Source organism: Triticum aestivum, chromosome 2B (genome assembly GCF_018294505.1).
Source record: "Triticum aestivum cultivar Chinese Spring chromosome 2B, IWGSC CS RefSeq v2.1, whole genome shotgun sequence".
Classification (NCBI taxonomy): Eukaryota; Viridiplantae; Streptophyta; class Magnoliopsida; order Poales; family Poaceae; genus Triticum; species Triticum aestivum.
In genome coordinates this window covers 191,019,941-191,040,027 of record NC_057798.1, presented here as the reverse complement: position 1 = coordinate 191,040,027, position 20,087 = coordinate 191,019,941, and the positions used below count along the sequence as shown (strand labels likewise).

The window sequence follows — 20,087 nt, the reverse complement described above, 5'->3', positions numbered from 1 at the left end:
TAGGCTAGCTTCTAGGGTTTAGCCTCCTTGATCTCGTGGTAGATCCACTCTTGTACTACCCATATCATCAATATCAATCAAGCAGGAGTAGGGTTTTACCTCCATCGAGAGGGCCCAAACCTGGGTAAAAACATCGTGTCCCTTGTCTCCTGTTACCATCCGCCTAGACGCACAGTTCGGGACCCCCTACCCGAGATCCGCCAGTTTTGACACCGACAGTCATCCTCTGACTCTCCATCTGTTGCCTGTTCCTTAGGGCTAGCTTGCCCATCCTCCCGCTCGGCCTGCTCGAAGCCTGGCTGGGCGGGATTGTTTCCGTCTTCGGCACCATCCGGATTGCTATCCTCTCTTGTGTTGGTATCACTATTTTTTCTATGGCGGGGCTTAGAGCGGCGCCGATGACGCCGGTGCTTAGATTGCTTCTCCAAGGGATTATCCTTCGTTGCCTCATCGCCATAGCTTTCTTTGGGTGTGTCCACCATATATATATCATATGATGAGGTGGCTGTCTAGTGCCCGGTGGGCGATGGTTCCTGTTCTTCTCCTGCATCATCGTCCATACCGTCGATATCTTTGGAGTTGAAGTCAAGCACGTTGGTTAAGTCATCAACAGTGGCTATTAAGTGGGTGGTGGGTGGGGAACGATTTTCTTCGTCGTCCGCTTCCCACTCCAGCCGGACATAGTTCGGCCAAGAGTCTCCTGACAAGGAGAGAGAGCTCAATGAGTTTAGCACATCGCTCAAGGGCGAGTGCTGAAAGATATCCACAGAGGTAAACTCCATGATCGGTGCCCAATCAGATTCTATAGGCACGGATGCACGCGGTTCGGAGTCTGTAGCCAGAGACGAGTCCGAGGGTCCGATGCCGGCCTCATAGGAGGTGAGGTCGGTGTTGGGCTCTATCGCCGCTGAGGGTGCGGCCTCCTTGGCGGGGTCCATCCACCCGTCCTTGGATGGCACGATCTGCTCCAGATTGAAGGCCGGGGCAGCCACAGGTGTGATCTCCCCAATGCCGTCCGATGGCAGATCTAGGTCATGCTCGTCGTGACAGTCCGGCGCACCTGACATGGGCTCGAATCCGTCGAAGATCAAGTCTCCGCGGATGTCGACAATGTAGTTTAAGCTTCCAAACCTGACCTGATGGCCAGGGGCGTAGCTATTGATCTGCTCGAGATGGCCAAGCGAGTTGGCCCATAGTACGAAGCCGCCGAGTACGAAGATCTGTCCGGGGAGGAAAACATCACCCTGGACCGCATCGTTAAAGATGATTGAAGGAGCCATCAAGCCTTATCGTGACGACACAGTGGAGCTCTCAATGAAAGCACCAATGTCGGTGTCAAAACCGGCGAATCTCGGGTAGGGGGTCCCGAACTGTGCGTCTAAGGCTAATGGTAACAGGAGGCGGGGGACACGATGTTTACCCAGGTTCGGGCCCTATCGATGGAGGTAATACCCTACTTCCTGCTTGATTGATCTTGATGATATGAGTATTACAAGAGTTGATCTACCACGAGATCGTAGAGGCTAAACTCTAGAAGCTAGCCTATGATTATGATTGTTCTTGTCCTACGGACTAAACCCTCCGGTTTATATAGACACCGGAGGGGGATAGGGTTACACAAAGTCGGTTACAGAGAAGGAGATCTACATATCCGAATTGCCAAGCTTGCCTTCCACGCAAAGGAGAGTCCCATCCGGACAAGGGACGAAGTCTTCAATCTTGTATCTTCATAGTCCAACAGTCCGGCCAAAGTATATAGTCCAGCTGTCCAAGGACCCCTTAATCCAAGACTCCCTCAGTAGCCAAGCCTATTGTGACTAACCTCTTAGGACCCAACTTGGTTGGGGACCAACAAGCTCAAACTTGATCAATAGGTGTTGTTGGAGGTCATTGGAGACTTGGCTACATTATGAAGAATTAAGGGGACTTCATCATTCTTATTGTCTCAAGCCAAGTCAATTGGCTTATCAAGTTTCTATCTTATATCCAATGTGCCTCCTTGCAGTAACTTGTACTTAAATTGTTTACATTGAAAGTTACTTGCCCCTTTGCATGTTTCGGTTTTGTAGCTTGCATGTGTGTGTATATGTTGTGCTTCCAATTTGCTTGTTGGTTTGCACATCATGTACATTTGAGTATTGTGTTGAGCCTTTATGCATCTTGTTTGTATCTTAGTTGGCTCTTGTGAGAGATTAATGGAATATCCCATTATGGGGGAGTGATGTGCTTTGTGCACCTCACAATCCTATAAATGTGTGTACATGAGGAATACCATCTAGTATTGATATTACAAGATTATCTAGTCACTATGTGGCATGTCTTCTCATGAGAAATTCAAATTCTAAATAGTCCATTAATTATCTCTTGTTGGATCCTTTTATTTGCCTCTTGTTTATCTTTAATTGGTATCACATTATGGGGGAGTAATATGCTATGTGTATATTACTAGCCTAGAAAATGTGTACATTTGAGTTATTGTCACCTAGAGTTGATATTGTAAATTATCTTGTTCCTAGGTGGCATGTTAGCTCTACAAGTTGCAAGTTGCTTGTGTGTTTGGTGTGAATATGATGTCGGATATCCTTGATATCTACCACCGGGAATTATTTCCAAATACTTCTTGTCTTTTGACAATTGGTACTCACTTATGTGTGGTAGAAATTATTTACCATCTTCACATTGGTGTTTGCTTCTTTTTGCCTTATCTCTTGCCAAGGAATGTATCAACTCCCTTTGTCTTCCATACCACTTGTGGATCTTGTTAATTTCTTGATCTTGTCTAGTGTTTTCTAGATATAGTGAAAGTGGTGATCCCACCTTGTGCATTTTGTATTCAAATGAAAATTCTCTATAATGCACTAATCTTGGGGGAGCTATCCTATTTTCTATAAAACACTCATCTTGTGATCCTTATCAAGTGTGATTTGGTGGAAGGCAAGTCGTTTTCTTTTTGGTACTTTGTGCCATCATGAAACTTTGTAGAGAGCTTGGTTTATTTGGAACCATCCTCTCTTTTGGGAGTTTGATATCTTTTATTTAGTATGTATCAATGGATATCTCATTCCTCGATGCATCTATTATGGATATCCTCCAAGTGATTATTTATTCATTTGGTATCTTTTCTTCACTTGGTATTTCTTTGTCAATTGGTATCGGTTCTTGAAAGTCTTGAGCATGCAAATTAACTTCATGTAGTTTCTTTGGCATGCTTTCTTTCTTTGACCCAATATATAGGGGAAACTCCACCAAATCTCAAATTGGATGAGATGTGCATGATATTCATTTCCATATCTATATGCTCATATTTATGTGGAGTTTGTCCTATGTATATTGGTGTTTCTAACTCTTTGGTCCCAATGAGTTCGGGTACCATTTTGTTTGTTTGTTGTTCTAGGAACAATTGGAGATGCATTGCATGCTCGGCTCACTCACAAGGAAGGTGGTGTCACCATTTGCTTATTGGAGTCAAGCTAGGATGCTCAATGAACTACTATCTACTACCTTCAATTGGTTTCTTCTACATCCTTCCAATGATATCTCGGTAACAAGTATCTATGCACGCATTCTTTTCTTGCATTCAACCTTGTGTAGGTTGAATCTTGGCATGATATTCATTCCATCTTGTGATACGTGTTTCCTTTCTCAAAGAATCTCAACGATGATCTCATGTTGCTAGTTGTGATGTCTTTGATGGTTGTGTGGTAGGTATTCATTTATATACAATAAGACCATATCTAGCCATGTGCTATGCTTCCAAGCAAATATCTTATTGGTATATGTATGACTTCCTTTTGGATATCTTGTTCCTTCATGTTGTAACTATTTCGGGTGTACATCCTTCTTTATAGATATATATCATCATGATTTCGTCTACTTAGAACCTTATACACTTGAGAGAAATTACATCTCTAGATGATATCCTTTCTTTCACGTCCACCTTGTCTTTCTTATGTTATTTCTTTGTTGGCTCCGTGAAAGCTTTTGCCTTGAGTGCGTGTCTTATCTCGTTGCATCTTGATGCACTCTTGTGTGGTGAAGATTGTTTTCATCATGCTTGTCTTTACGAGGCTTTTTGCCATCTTAATTGGTATCCCTCGTCTTGATGAGGCTTTCGCTTTCTATCTTCACCATGGGCTGTCACAGTGTTGGTTATTCATTTTGCGTTTTTAGTGTGCTTGTGAACCCTTTTGCTTGGTGTGTGTGGGGAGGACATGTCATGCACCTTGTACTCCACTATCCAAGACTATGTTGATGCTTAATGCTCATCCGTATATTAGTCTTCTCAAGTGCTTTGCCATGACTCACACACATCGGTTTTGGTTGAGCCTATTCTTAAGTTGCCTCTTTTACATGTTGCTCAACCATTTGTTTGTTGCAAGTGCTAGGCTTTGTTTCCTACTTGTTCACTTGCACTTGTTGTGAGTTTCTATTGATTTTAGGGGAGTGATGATCCTATTTTTGTGCACTTGGTATCCTAATGCAAATATTCTAAGGAGCGCACAAATCATGGGGAGCTTCACTGGTGTCTTTAGAATACTCTGTTGCTTCTTGCACTTGTCATGAGGTTCTATTGATCTTGGGGGAGTGACGATCCTATTTTGTGCTCGTTGTATCCAATTACAAAACTAAATTGTGCACAGATCATGGGGAGCTTCTCTAGTTTCTATAGAATACTCCTTTGCTCATATCATAATTTCTTCTATTCATGTGGCACGTAGGATCATTGATCTAGTTGGTTCAATTGGTATCTGTTGATTGCTTGCTTCAATTGGTATCTTTTGATTGCTTGATTGCTTGTGTCTCTCTTTGTTATGTCTTTGTGGCATATCATTCTCTAGCAATCTTTGTGCCTCAATATAGTTTGTCTTCCTCCAAGTATTTACCTTTGGATATATGTATGACATTCCACTCTCTTGTTGAGAAATACACAATTTATGGAGGAACACTCTCCATATTGGCCTTCTAAGCTTTTCGCCCATTTTGGCAATCGATGCCAATGGGGGAGAAGTTTCAGAGAGTTTTGTGGAGACGTTTTCAGAGTTTTGCATTGCTTTGGTTTTGTTCCTAAGCATTTGCATCTCTTACTCATGCATCATTGGTTGTTGCATTGCATGGTGATGCATAATTCCTTATATGAACTCTCTTGAAAGTGATTGTCATCAATTACCAAAATGGCGGAGATTGAAAGAACATGCGGTGCCCCCATGTTTGGTTTTGGTAATTGATGAAAATCTCTATGGACTAATGGTTGCCTTGAGTTATATTTGAAGGTTTTGTCCATAGGCTTTTCTTGGAGTACATGTGTTGGTTTCAAGGAGAGTTTGTATCGACCAAGGTGCTATTCAAAGAATTACCTAAAGATTGGTCTTGTGAGAGGTTGATCAAGACTAAGTCAAAGAGTGAATCAAGTTGATCAACACACAAAGCGTAGAAGATGTACCGAGAGGGATCAAGTGATCCCGTGGTATGGTAAGCATTGTCAATTACGCTTTGTGTACTAACCCATGGTCTTCGTGAGAGTTCTTTGTGGGGTTAGGTTGCGGTGTGCAAGTTCAAGTGATGCATCACGAAGAGATCAAGTGCTTGAAGCTTGCCGTCCATTGTGGTGACAATGGACTTGTGAAGATGTGCTGAAGAGTGGCTCACCCATAGTGGACTATGGGAGAGCAATCATCTAGTCTTCATCGAGCCAACGCAATCAAGAAAGGTGGTCCAACTTGAGGGAGTCAAGATCGTCAACATATAGCTCAAGTGGACTTCGTGCAAGGCAAAGATTTTCCCTTGATAGGTCTTCTATTTTACCGGTCTCATGGTGGTAGTTGGGAGACCGGGTTATAGGATCGATTGTCGTACTATCAAGGGGGGCTCTCGATGAGTAGCTTGATCGTATCATTCGTAGAGAGCTCAAACCTTTGCATCCTTGCATCATCTTTATTGGTTCTTGTTTGGTTCTCTTTGTGAGATTTGGAGCTTATGGTCACCTTCTTGACAAGCTCGAGTTCATCAAAAATGGAGTTCACATGCTTCTTCTATTGCATTTTCGGTGTTGGAGGTTTTACCGGTCTTATTCGAGGAAGGGTTCTCACCATTTTCTTATGGGAATTTTCTAATTTGCTTCTTATTGTTATTTATATCAAGATTGTGTTAGCCCTTGTTGCTAGCTTTCCAACAAACTTGGTTTCGTTGAATTCGGAGTCCGTTTGCAGAAGTTGTGTCAGTTTTGGTGTCCTTAAAAAGGCTGCTGCGGTACTACTGCCCATGGGAGCGGTACTACTGCTTGGAGGGGGTGTAATTTTTTAGTACCGCTCCCTGTGAGGTGTAGTACCGTGCCGGATTTTTTGCACTGACCGATACTCAGTGGAAGTAGGCACGGATGTATTTTTTTAGTACCGCTCACAAGCAGTAGTACCGCTACCCCTAGCGGTAGTACCGCTACACCTAGCGGTAGTACCGTGAGGACAAGCGATAGTACCGCTCTGACGGTTCTTCTAGCCTTTTGCCTCCTCGTCGTTGTTTTTCAAAGGGCTACTGCCACTCTAGCGATAGTACTGCTCCTTGGAGCGGTAGTACCGCTCGGTGCGGGTTGTGAGCATAAACGTTGGATTTTCCCCCACCTATAAAAGGGGGTCTTCTTCCCCAATGAACCTTATCCTTTGAGCTCGTGTTCTTCCCCCATTGTTGACCTTCTTTGAGCTTGCTATCTCTCAATCCCTTCATGGATTCTTGCTAGTTTTTGAGGCAAAAGAGAGAGGAGATCTAGATCCACATTTCCACCAATCACTTTCTCCTCTATGTGAGGGGAACCCCTTGGATCTAGATCTTGGATTTCTTGGTGTTCTCCTTCTTGTTCTTCCTCTCATTTTCCTCCCTAGCATTAGTTGCTTCGGTGGGATTTGAGAGAGAAGGACTTGGGCACTCTGTGTGCCCTTGCCATTGCATTTGGTGCATCGGTTTGAGTTCTCCACATGATACCTGGAAGTTACAAGTTGAGAAGCTTATTACTCTTGGGTGCTTGGTACCCTTGAGCTTGTTCCTCTTGGGTGCTTGGGCGCCCTAGACGGTTGGTGGTGTTCGGAGCTCAATCATTGTGGTGTAAAGCTCCGGGCAAGCGTCGGGGTCTCCAATTAGGTTGTGGAGATCGCCCCGACCAATTTGACGGGTATCGGTGACCGCCCCCAAGGGTTGCCAAAGTGTACGGGTTCGGTGACCGCCCCCAAGGGTTGCCATTTGTACGGGTTCGGTGACCGCCCTCAAGGGTCCCTTAGTGGAATCACGGCATCTTGCATTCGGCGAGCGCATGAGGAGATTACGGTGGCCCTAGTGGCTTCCTGGGGAGCATTGTGCCTCCACACCGCTCCAAACGGAGATTAGCATCCGCAAGGGTGTGAACTTCGGGATAAATCGTCGTCTCCGCGTGCCTCGGTTATCTCTTACCCGAGCCCTTTACTTATGCACTTTACTTTGTGATAGCCATATTGTTTCTTGCCATATATCTTGCTATCACCTAGTAGTTTATCTTGCCTAGCATAAGTTGCTGGTGCACATAGGTGAGCCTAGTTGTTGTAGGTTTTGTGCTTGACAAATTAACCACTAGGTTTATTCCGCATTTGTTCAAGCCTAAACCATTATTATTTTAAAGGGCCTATTGACCCCTCCCCCTATAGGCGACATCCACGATCTTTCAACCTCCAAGTGGAACCGTGGAATCCGACTATGTGAGTTTGTATTGCCTTTGTTCAAGTTGTGCATCATCATATTTGCATCATGTGAAATGATTGCATCACTTTGTTCACATTGTGTAGGACAAGATTGCTCAACATAGATACAAAGACATGGAAGCTTCGGAAGGCAAATTCATCAAACCAGAGCATTGTTGGGAGTTGCTCCAAAAGTGCGAGAAGTGGGCGTTGATCGACAAAGAATCCCCACCAAAGAGAGGCCACTTACAAACATGGATGAAGATGAGGATGATGATGGCTCAAGAAATTTGCACAAGCCCGATGGCGACAAGAAGACTAAGGAGAAGATGAAGAGAGAGCAAGAAGCATCGACCTTGAGGGAGAAGATTGATGCCATGGTGCAATCAAACGAGTTGATCTTGTTGAAGTCGTTGGAGATCAAGAAAGAGTTGGCTGAGAAGAAGGCAAAGGAGAAGCAAGAAAAGTGGCAATTGCTCAAGGAAGAGGGGCTGCACAAAGCTGTCATTGAGGAGAGAAGAGCATGCGCTGCAGAAAACAAAGCCATGTCCAAGCTGCTCGCCGAAGAGAACAAGATCATGTCAATGAACCGCAATGACATGGGCGATCTCACCAAAACATGGCATGATATGGTAAGGAGAGAAATTTTGAAGAGGAGAATGGTTGCGTCGGCCGGTGCGTGCTACAGTTCGGGAGATGTTTTCTCTGCTCCATATGGTGGCAATGTCGATGATTTCGGTGCGGGAGTTGGAACAAGCGCCGGAGGTGGAGTCGGTGGTGGCGATGAACTTCAAGACGGGCTCGATGGCGCGGAGTGAAGATCGACCGAGATGGTGCCGGACATGGGCGCAAACTTTTGCAGGGCCCTCTTTTGCGTTTGTCGTACTGAAGTTGGCTTTTATTTGCGCGTGAAACTGTGTTATGTCGTTTGAATTTGAACTTATTTGTGGAAACCTATGTCAAATGCAAGAATTGCCTTTTTATGTTTGCGGGTCGTCGCGACGGTGTCCGAGCAGAACCTGCAGAAACCGACCCGTAAAAAAGTATATTCCGCGAATATACTTTTTTACGGGTCCGTTTGCAGGGTCTGCATATGTGGCCGCCCGAGCCAGCCCGCAAAAGCGGTTTTCCACAACCTGCAAACGCGTTTTGCGGGCCGGCCGGATGCGGGGTCTGCTAGAGTTGCTCTAAGGTCTTGTGTTAATAATTAATAAAATGGTTGTATACATCGTCCAGATGCAGAGGCCGGGGGTCTTCCTTCTTTTTAAAAAAATGTTACAAAATAAGCTCCTGGCATCTTCCTAACAATCAATCAGTTGGCAGCCCGCAGCCTACATACATGTTAGACGAGACCGCTGACTGTATGTACGCACAAGATCATAAATACAGTATAAATTACACGGAACACCTGAGCAACATGTGTGAACTTACCTTGTCATGCTCTGGATTGAACAGGCTCAAAACACAGCCTAATCAATAGGTCAACAGCACTTTGCTTTGCCATTTATCGCCACGTCGGTTCACATCATGTCATTTGCAGGATATATGATTTTTGAAAAGTTGTTGAAAGTAACTATAAATTAAATGGAACCTCCCCCATCTAGCATGCATGCTACACTTTCTTTATAATGACTCAATATTGCAATAAAAAATGCTAATCCAGCCCCCATGGACGGATGCTTGCAGTAGAAGTTGCCTAAAAAAATAACACATACTACACATCGAATTCATAGTCACCAACATTTTGTTAAATGAAACGAAGCCTAGATTCAAAAGTGAGCAAACACTATATACACAAGTCACCGACCTGATCGTTCAAACTATAGACCATAAGAGGGAATACGATGGTTGGTTTTCGTCCGGTTTTTCATAAATTAACTGGGCAATTCTCTTCTTAATTAATCGATGAGGCAAAACTTTTGTCTCCGTTTCGAAAAAAAAAAGGGAATACGACGGGAGGCGAGGCACTGCTCAGCGGCCACAGACTAATGTTCTTGTTGTCCATGTGGAGTGACACGGGCGGCGGAAACGTAGGCAGTAGCGCGATCCTTGCACCATCTTCTCAGCCGGCACACAAGAGACCAAACATAAACAAGCGCATGCCACAGCAAGAATCTGCAGGGTAAATAAACAAAATTACAGTTAGCCGCCTGCAAAATAATAGTACTAGTAATAACAGATACAGTTAGCGTGCATAATCAAGATTTAGAAAAGGCTGGAGCAATTCAAGCATAATAGTCGAGTTAATCAAAAAGACAAAAACTAGTCATGTTCATTAAATTGACGTATGTACAGAAAGCCCAAATCTAAATTACTGTCGAGTAAATGTACTATATACGATTTATACATAGACGTAGGCGCTCAAATCTCTGTCGGACGGAACACGCTAGCGAGCTAGCACACCAACAAATCGCACGAATGAACTGATGCTATGGACAGGCAGGCGTACGAGCTGCGTTCTGCATTTGATAGTAGCGGAATTAAGCGTCAGGAAAGAAAACTCACAGCGCCAGGACGCCAGCGATAACAAGCAGTAAAGGTCCCAAGAAGTCCCAGAAGAAGTCAAGCTTCTTCGGCTCTGTCGGAATCAGCACGGCGTCGATGAGGTAGACGGCGAGATGGTCGTCGTCGACGACAGTCTTGGTGATCCTGGCCTTGTTCCGTGACGACGGCGGCCACGAAGAAAGCATCAGCCTGCCTCTCTGGTGACGGATGGTGAGCATATCCTCCCCATCAAGCGTCGACAACTCCCCGTCGACCCAGGTCACCCAGCTGAGCAGCTCCTCAGAGTAAGCCATCGTCAGGCCGTGGTACAGGAGAACCGCGACCTGCTCGTCGGCGGTGAGGCTATGGAACCTCGGCATGAACATAGTTGCCATGTTTCCGATACGGTGGGAACGAGGAACGGAAACGGGGGACGAGAGTCGGGGGCTGGAAAAAATAGGGTACAGTGAGGGTATACATCTCTAGAACGATTTTTCTAAAACGGAAACGCGATCCAATCAATTCCGGTACGATGAATCCGGTACGGTACCATGGAACGAGGAACGTAAATCTTTACGGGTGTGGGGAGCAACTGGCTGGGAGGGACCGAGGGAGTACTTATACAGGGAACTGGCTGCATCGTCGATTCATGAAGACTAAAATATATTATCTCCTTCCCAATGGAAAATTTATTAGCAGCCTTGGAGTAATTGGAGAGCAGAATAAGAAGTTATTTAGAGGAGTGGAAAAGAACGGGGCAGAAATTAAAACGAGGAGTTCGTGATTGATATGGCTGACCTTTTGCTTACTCGATCGATTCAAGAACCAAGACTGTCGAGTCGCCGAACCTGAATCGATGATCCAGCTGCGGAAACACCGAATCCGCATCGAATCTTACCGAATCGACCCTTGTGTCAGGACCCAGACTCAATGTCACATCGATCTAGCCTGTAACACCTCATATCACTTTGCGGCCTCACGCACGGTATTCCCACGGGTGTCGCCTTACCTTTGCCCGGGACCGTTTGCGCCTTTTGGCTCACGTATATGATGATGTCGCTAGCATCCATATGATAAGGAGCCCGGGCTGACATGACTAGTCGTAAACCCAAAGTGACACAGACTTACAGGGACAGGCATCCATGACCCAGCATCGAACGTGTCGGTCATCAGCGAGTGAATCCAGGCTGTAGCACTGGGCTAGCAGGACTCCGGTGAACCGGGCTGTAGCGGGCTAACAGGGCTCCGGTATTCATCGCGTGACATTTCTCCGAAGGGACAGACACAGGAACGAAGAAGGACACATGCCGGCCAGCCTAAGTGTTCCGGAGCAGTAGCAAGCTACCATGGCTCGGTGAAAACACTAGGAGACATTTCCCGGTAAGAGAGGCTACTAAGGATAAACAACTAGATAGTCAGATCCCACACATACCAAGCATTTCAATCATACACACAATATGCTCGATATGTGCAAATACAACAAGGCATCACAACATGACTCTACGACACAAGTATTCATTCAATAGGCTCCGAGGAGCGAGATATTACAAACAGGGGTCTCATGACCCAACATTCAGAGCATACAGATCAAAACACAAGCGGAAGCTAATATGTCTGAGTACAGACATCTACAAATGAAAGAGGCTGAGAAGCCTGACTATCTACCAGATCCTGCCGAGGGCACAAAATCGTAGCTGAGGTAACAAGCTAACGTCGAAGTCCACGCGAAACTACTAGCGAGACTGAAGTCTCTCTGCAAAACATAAAATAGGCAAACGTGAGTACAATTGTATCCAGCAAGACTTACATCAGAACTAACTACATATGCATCATTATCAACAAAGGGGATGGTGGGGTTTAACTGCAGCAAGCCAGCTTTGACTCGGTGGCTATCCTAAACTACGACTGCAAGCAACTCTTTTGAGGTGGCGCACACGAGTCCACATATTCACCATATCAATACACCACTATGGATCCGCTCTCGTCTCCCTACGAGAACGCCATCCATAGCACTCACACTTATCTTGCGTATTTTAGAGTATCCACTTTCACTTGTCTATGAACTGTACAGGCAACCCAGAAGTCCTTTTCCGCGGACATGGCTATTCGAATAGATGATGTTAACCCTGCAGGGGTGTACTTCTTCACACACGCTCTCACCACTTACCGCCGTTTACACGACATGTACTCGGCAACCTTCAAGCGGAAGCCCAACGTGGGTGTCGGCCACGGCCTGCCTAAACACTCAAGTCTCTAGTCCAGGTTTATCGCCTATTCGGGTTCCATCCATGAGGAGATCCGGCCGGAGTTTCGCTCACAGCCCCAAACGATGTGTGCAGGGTTCCCGAGACACCAAACGGGTGCCCGGTACACCGTGCCACGTGCCTACCGCATCACAGCCCACCCCTCCGGTCAGCGCTGCCCACGGCCTCCAGCATACTACAAACACCAGAAACTACTTGCAACTCCTGGACAGAGGACAAGGGTGATTAAGAAGCCGAGAGGGTCCATTGGTTTCGGGCCCAATGCGTGGTAGTAGCTGAATCATGGATCACAAACACAGAACTCAGTTCCTGAGGACGGCTGCAATGAGACAGCCCACCATGTACTCCTACATGGCCTCTCACCGCTACCTTTACCAAATCGTATTCGCATACTTAGCTCACACACGGTAGGACATGTTCACACACCTCTGATTCATCCCCGATGAATCAGACCTGACTCAACTCTAAGCAGTAGCAGGCATGACAACAAGCATGAATGAGTAGGCACAACAGGGCTCAAACAACTCCTACTCATGCTACTGGGTTTCATCTATTTACTGTGGAATGACAGGTCATGCAAAGGATAAAGGGGTTCAGCTACCGCAGCAAGTAACAGTTGAATCGTTGTTGTCCTAATGCAGTAAAAGAGAGCAGAAGCGAGAGAGTGGGATTGTATCGGAATGAACAAGGGGGTTTTGCTTGCCTGACACTTCTGAAGATAGTATAGTTCTTCATCGGTGTCATTGATCACATCGTCGGAACCACGTCTATCGAGAGGGGACAAACACCGACAAACAAAGAAGAAACACAATCAATGCAATGCAACAATATGATGCATGAATGTGACATGGCAATATGCTGTGGTTTGAGCTAATGCAACTAGCAACAAAGTTAAATGAAGTTGGTTTGAACCCTAAGTTCAAATTCAAACTCCATATGTGAAATTCAAATGCCATTTATATGATTTGTCCTAAATAGTAAGCATAAGTTGTTCTAACATGCATGAAAATGGTACAGATGGATTCCTTGAATTTTTCTGATAATTTTTCATATATAAATTATTTCATTCTGACTTACGGTTGATTTTCTATGATTTATTGAAGTTTTAGCTATTTCTGGAATTTCCTGATTATTTATAAAATAAACTAAATTCCAGAAAAGGAATATTGCGTCAGCATGACGCCGGGGTGACGTCAGCAGGTCAAAGGCGTCGACCAGGTCAAACCTGACCAGTGGGGTCCACTGGTCAGTGACCCAGTCAACTAACCAAGTTAGTTAGCCCTAACTAACTGGATTGGGCCCACTGGTCAGCGACTAACCTAAATATGATTAGCCCTAACTAACTTAGTTAGCCGGGCGGGGCCCGCATGTCAGTGGCTCATCTAGTTAGCTAAGTTAATTAACACTAACTAACCTAACACTAATCAAGCAGGCGCCTGGGCCCACACGTCAGGGGAGGTCAAACCCCGGGCCGATCAGGTCAAACCTGCCGGCGACTTGTCGCCAGCGACGACAGAAACGGCAGGGCGGCTCGGGATTGCGATACAGGGAACCATTTTGCTCAGGGTTTGCGGCTACAGCGAGCTGGAAGACTCGCGCATCTAGTGGTGGTGGAGGCAGCAGCTGCGGTGGTCGGGATCGACGGCGGCGACCAAATCGGCGGCGGCCGGAGTTCGGGTGCAGGCGGTGGCGATGCTACGGTGCACTAGAGGAGAAACCGGAGGGTGCTACGTGCTCCTGGGGGTTCGCTGAGCACGCTGACGAGCTCCGTTGCGAGCTTGCGCGGCTGTGGCCACGGCTATGCCATGGCCGGCGGCGAGATGCTGCGGTCATGGTTGGGGATCGGGGCTAGAGCACGCGAGGGACGACGGGGAAAGGGGGAATCGGGTTAACGGCTCACCGCGGAGCTGCAGGGATGGTTAGTGGGCTCGGGGGCGCGCCGGAGTGGCCGAATCGACGGAGGCATTCGGCGGCCGTGGTCGGAGAAGAAGGCCGCAAGCGTCGTATTGGGGCATCCGGGCTTCAGTGGGTCGACGTAGAGGGGCTTGGGGTCCGGCTGAGCTCGGGTACGCAGAGAGGGAGCGAGGAAGTGGCTGTGGCCGCGGTGGTTGCGAGCGACGTCGGCGGCGGCTCTTGGTGGGGAGAACAGAGGAAGGGGAGAGATCCAGAGAGAGTGAGAGAGCGTCGGGAGGGGGGTTGCGTGGCGTCGCGGGAGGCGACCAGGGCGACGAGGGGGTAGCCAGGCAGGCAGGGAGGAGCTGGCGCGGCTCGCCTGCGCGCCGGGCACGCAGCTGCTTCGGGGCGAGGGGAGGAAGACGACGGAGGGGTTGCAGTGGTGGGCTGGGCCGGCCAGCTGCAGTGCTGGGCCGGTTGGGCTACCATGTGAGCGCCAGGTAAGATTCCCTCTCTCTTTCTTTCTCTTTTCTATTTTCTGCAATTGGTTTTGATTTGATTTAAAATATCAAATCATTTTTCTAAAACTTTCTGTAAATTGGATGTGAGCTCAGGAACTAGTCCAAGGTCACAGGCAACTTACAAAAATATTTGAACTTTATTTCTTATATAATAGAAATAAATTCAACTCAAATATGTCATTGGTTTAAGTCAAAGGCCCAAAAATAAATAATTCTGTGATTCCAAAAATATTGGTTTGAATTTTACCTCTTACCAATATTTTCACAGAGTAACAGGAACATTTCTTTGGACTCATTTGAAGAAATTTAAATGTTGGTTATTTTTAGAGGTCTTCTGAGGCTTTGAAAATTCCTCAATTCAAATTTCACTTGAATTAAAACATGATGCTCACATGAGGGTCTAGCCTAGTGCATAACAGGACCAGGGATGTGACACCTTGTTCCCGAATCTGATTCCGGATCGATGAATCCGGATCGAGGGACGGCCCACCGTTCCCCGTTTCCGGCTACTATGGGCATGAATGCCCCCACCGCCTCGTCGTCAGGGCAGAGGATGGTGAGCCCCATGTCGCTGTCGATCTGCTCGCGGAACGCCTTGCCCACGCCGGCCGTCGCGGCGACGAGGGCGGCGAAGGCGCCGCACCCGCCCTCGGACAAGAGCGTCGTCAAAGCGTCCTCCGACGCCTCCGGTGGTTGCCCCTCGGCCCAAGCGTCCTCCGACGCCTCGGGTGGTTGCCCCTGCCCCTGGGCGCAGGGGATGAGCAGGAGGAGAAGGATGCTGCAGGAGGCGAGTGCGGCTCCGGCGAGCAACGCCATTGTGCTTCTCCGGCCCCAAGAAGTGAGAACACTGAGGTGGATGGAGAGCAGGGGGGGGAAGAGGGTTTTTTGGCCGGCGGCTCGACTTCAACTCCAGACCCAGTGCCTAGCCTATCGCAACTACCTCGATTCCAATTCTCTTTCAACACTAAAAAGATGCGCGTGGCTGGCTCTGCCTAGTATCACAGAAATGGCTGGCTTCGTCACTTTGCCACAGAGGATGTGTGTCTCTGATTGAGGAAAATGTACACCGATGGGTTTTACTCTGTGGGACTTTCCACGAAACTTCGCGTTGAGCTGAAATTTGACACGTCATGGTATATTGCACACGTGAACTTGTGTTCAGAATTTAGAGTTAGAGTGGATTTCACTTTGAGCGACGATATGTAGCGCCTTGTGTTCAGTTTTTTTTCTTGTTTCTTTGCGGATGAAATACTGTATTACTCAATCACAAGGTCCATACACTCAATCAGTGCAAACTCCAACGCCTTTGAAGGCTCTGAACCTAACCAAGTCATCGTTCTGCCATCCAGACGAGCAAACTTAGCTAGACTGTCATTAACCTTATTTTGACTACGATTGATATGAGTAATACGAGAATCACAAAGGGACATAAGAAAACGAATCTCCTTAATGAGCAACGTGTAAATAGATATATCAACTTTCTGAGCTTGTATCAGCTTCACTGCAACTGCAACGATGGAGTCCATCTCCTTCAATCATATTCAACGCCTCGTGTTAAGTTGATTGAAGCAGACATAACCTTTTGTCATTATTTCACTTGATGCATGTCGTGCGGGGCCACGTCGACGACCATCTTGCTCGGCTTGGCTTCTTCGTCGACGACGCTCCTCTGTTAGCACATCGCTGCCGCGTCCGTCGACGATGTGACGTTGTTGCCGACCAAGTCCACTCTCCCATTCTTAGGCACGAGGCCCTTGAAAGGCTGCCCCTCGGCCGAGAGGACGACAAGGAGAAGAATTGCGGAGGAGGGGATGGCCCCGATGAGCGGCATCACGCTTCTCCCACTCGGCCGCCGCCGCCTATTGCGATGGGTTGGTCATTGGATCTCGAGTTGAAAGCCGGCCAAAAACCCTCACCCCCTGCTCTGAACTGGATACAAGATGCGCTTCACCCACTCAGTCGTTATCGCATGTGCTAGTCGTGTGTTTTCCGAAGCCGTGTATCTGGCGCAGAGCAAAAAGGGAAAAGAGGGTTTTTGGTCGGCTTTCCAGTAGCCAACGGCCCGGCCCGGCTCGACCACAAATGGGCCTGGCATGACACGACACGTGGAGATCCGTTTATAATTACATCGGAAAATTTTAGAAAATAATTCAAAAATAATAATAATAAATGAGGCAAAGTGTCATAAGGGATAAATATTGCAGTCTAAATCTCAGGCACTTGAAATTTTTTGTGGCGTCAATCGATCCCGTGCAGCACGATGTCGAAGGTGGGGATGACGTGACATAGTTGGGTATGTCATCCCTGAAATCAGATACTAGGAAGCTTGGGTACTCGTCGTGATCGGTCGTATTTGAGTGTGGGAAATGAGGGGGTGGGCAGCCCTCTTTACAGCAAAAATTTTGGACTACAATTTTGAAATTCTGCATAAAAGGGACATAACTGACCCTAGCGGGAAAAAAACATGCCTAAACGGCCCGCGTGCCCTTCCTCGCCTCGGATTCAAATTTGAATCCCACTCATGCCAGACGGGCCATCACAATACTCAATGGGTCATGTTGGGCCAGACACCTGGGCCTCGCCTAGGCGGACGAGCACAACACACGGTGTTTCGTGGGCCAGACACAACCTATTTAGTCCCGTTACGTGCCGGCATGTGTGCTAATGGGCCGACCCATGATTCAGCGAGGATGGCCAGGTTTGTGTCCAACCCATTGCACGGGAGCCCCTATTTGACGCTCCTTGCGTCAAATTGGAGGCGCCACGCACAGGGGTAGCTCGGCTGGGCCGGCCCATGAAGCTGCACCGCGGGTCGAAAAGGATGGCAAAAAGAAGTGGCAGACGCGGAGGGTATTCAAACTGGCAGCCAACTGCTTGCGACCGCGCACACATAACCACTCTGGTAGACTAGTTTAGTTGGCTGAACAGCAACGCACAACTTAAAGTACTAAAATTGGACTTGTGTACTGTAGCGAGTAGGAACCAATTACTTTAGCGAACCCGAAATTAGTTGCTACATTGATTTTTTAAAGTGTAATTTCTTTTATTGTGTATATTAAAAAAAGTGTGCACATTTTTTGAATTAATGAAAAAAAAATAGATACCGGAACATATTTTGAATATGTGAACAAAAATATTGAAAAGGCAGAAATTGTTTATGAGAAACATGAACCATTTTTTGAATTTTGGAACAAATTGGGCAAACATTTAAACCGTGAACATTTTTTGAATCGGTCAACAAATTATGAAATTCTAGACAAATTTGAAAGCATGAACATTTTTTTAATTTGTCAACAAATATTTGAAAAATGGAACATTTCATGATATTCCAAACAAAAATTTGAAACCACGATTTTTTTGAATTGCTGAATAAAAAACTTAAAATGGAATATTTCATGAAATTATGAATAAAAAATTGAAGGTGCAAACATTTTTTGATTTTGTTGAACATTTTTTGAATTTTTGAAATAATTATGAAATTCCAAACAAATTTGAATGCGTGAACATTTTTTGAATTTGTGAATAAATATTTAAAAAATGGAACATTTCATGATATTCCAAACAAAAAATTGAAACCGCCAACATTTTTTGAATTGCTGAATCAAAAATTAAAATGGAATATTTCATGAAATTATGAACAAAATATTGAATACACGAACATTTTATGAAATTCTTCAACATTTTTTCAATTTATGACCAAATTTTGAACCCGCGAACATTTTTTAAACTTTCAACACTTTTCCAATTTGAGAACTATTTTTTATAGAAGAACATTTTCTCGAATTCCTGGACATATTTTAAAATTCTGACAAAATATTAAAAGTAAAAAAAATTGAAATTCCTGTACATAGTTGAAACTCAAACATTTTTTAATTTGCGAACAAATTTTAAAAAGAGGAACATTTTTTGGAAATCTGAACAAAAGTTGTAGTTTTCGAAAAAATATTAAAAAGAAAGTTCAATTTGCAAAAGAGATAATAAAAAACAAAAAGGAAAAAGAAACAACAAAGGAACAAAATAAGGAAATTCTAAAAAAATAGGAAGAAGGAAAAAGGAAATAAAAATGACAGGAAAATAAAAAAGAGGGAAAATAAAAATTGAAAAGAAAAATTACAGAACTCTGTTTAGGAAGCTTCTAGAAGGTTCCCAAAACCGGAAAAGACCGGCTGGAATTTCCTAGAAGCCTCCCGAAACCAGGAAGGAGGAACACATTAACGGACCGGCCCAGTTAAACTCTCGATCGCAACCTCCTGTGCGAAAGGTCGAATTCTTGACGCAAAATGCGTCATATAGGGTTTTCCCATTGCAACACCATCGATCCCAATTTTCATTGGAGTCTGCTCCTTGCATTCAAATGGGAATGTGATGGTCACGCTTCAAAAGATGGTGTTAGTGGTGAGTGAATGTGCACGTGCATGTTTTTTTTTCAAACACAATACACACATACATGCTTACATACACTCGCCCAGAGACACGTGCACGCATACCCTACTCCTATTAGTACCTTCGAGATACCGAGTCGGCATAGCATTGTGAGATTAATGAAGTGACCAGGTGCCTCGCAGTCGACAAGAAAGACTCCAACTAAACAAACATCACCGAAAGGCCCGAAATAAATACAGAAAATGTGAGCACCACTGCCAAGTTTAGAACTTAAACCCTAGTGGGTTGGTTCCACTGCACGAATCTGCATGGTTGGGGCTATAAAAAACATATCACGTGAAACGTGACTTCTTGTGCACCCAATGCATCATGCGAATTTGGACCGTTGAATGAAAAACCGATGAACAATATTAAGACACAGATGGTGTTGTGAATATAGTTTGCAAAAAGGATCTTACATTTAAACAAAATCAACCCTCGGCCTACTCCATCGCGATTTGGTTTTAGTGGGTTGGTTTTCATGAAACACGAGGTCTTATTGTAAAAGTTCCAGACTATGAGGGCAGACTGTGTGTTTAATTTGACGAAATGCTTGGCCCATCTTACAAATGTGTCAACAACTACTCCCTACGTTCCTAAATGTAAGTCTTTATAGAGATTCCACTATAAATCACATACGGATGTATATAGATGCATATTAATGTAGATTCATTCATTTTTCTCTGTATGTTGTCCACCTAGTGAAATCTCTACAAAGACTTGTATTTAGAAACGGAGGGAGTATGTTTCATGCAAACTTATCTGTTGGTTTTTCATCCGATAGCTCAAATCGACCCGGTGCGTTA

At 45.6% G+C, this 20,087-nt stretch overlaps 1 pseudogene; it reads right to left on the bottom strand.

The window, feature by feature from the left end:
• Window positions 1-9,671: 9,671 nt before the first annotated feature.
• On the bottom strand, window positions 9,672-16,690 carry LOC123039157 (uncharacterized; annotated as a pseudogene).
• Between the last annotated feature and the right edge of the window lie 3,397 nt (window positions 16,691-20,087).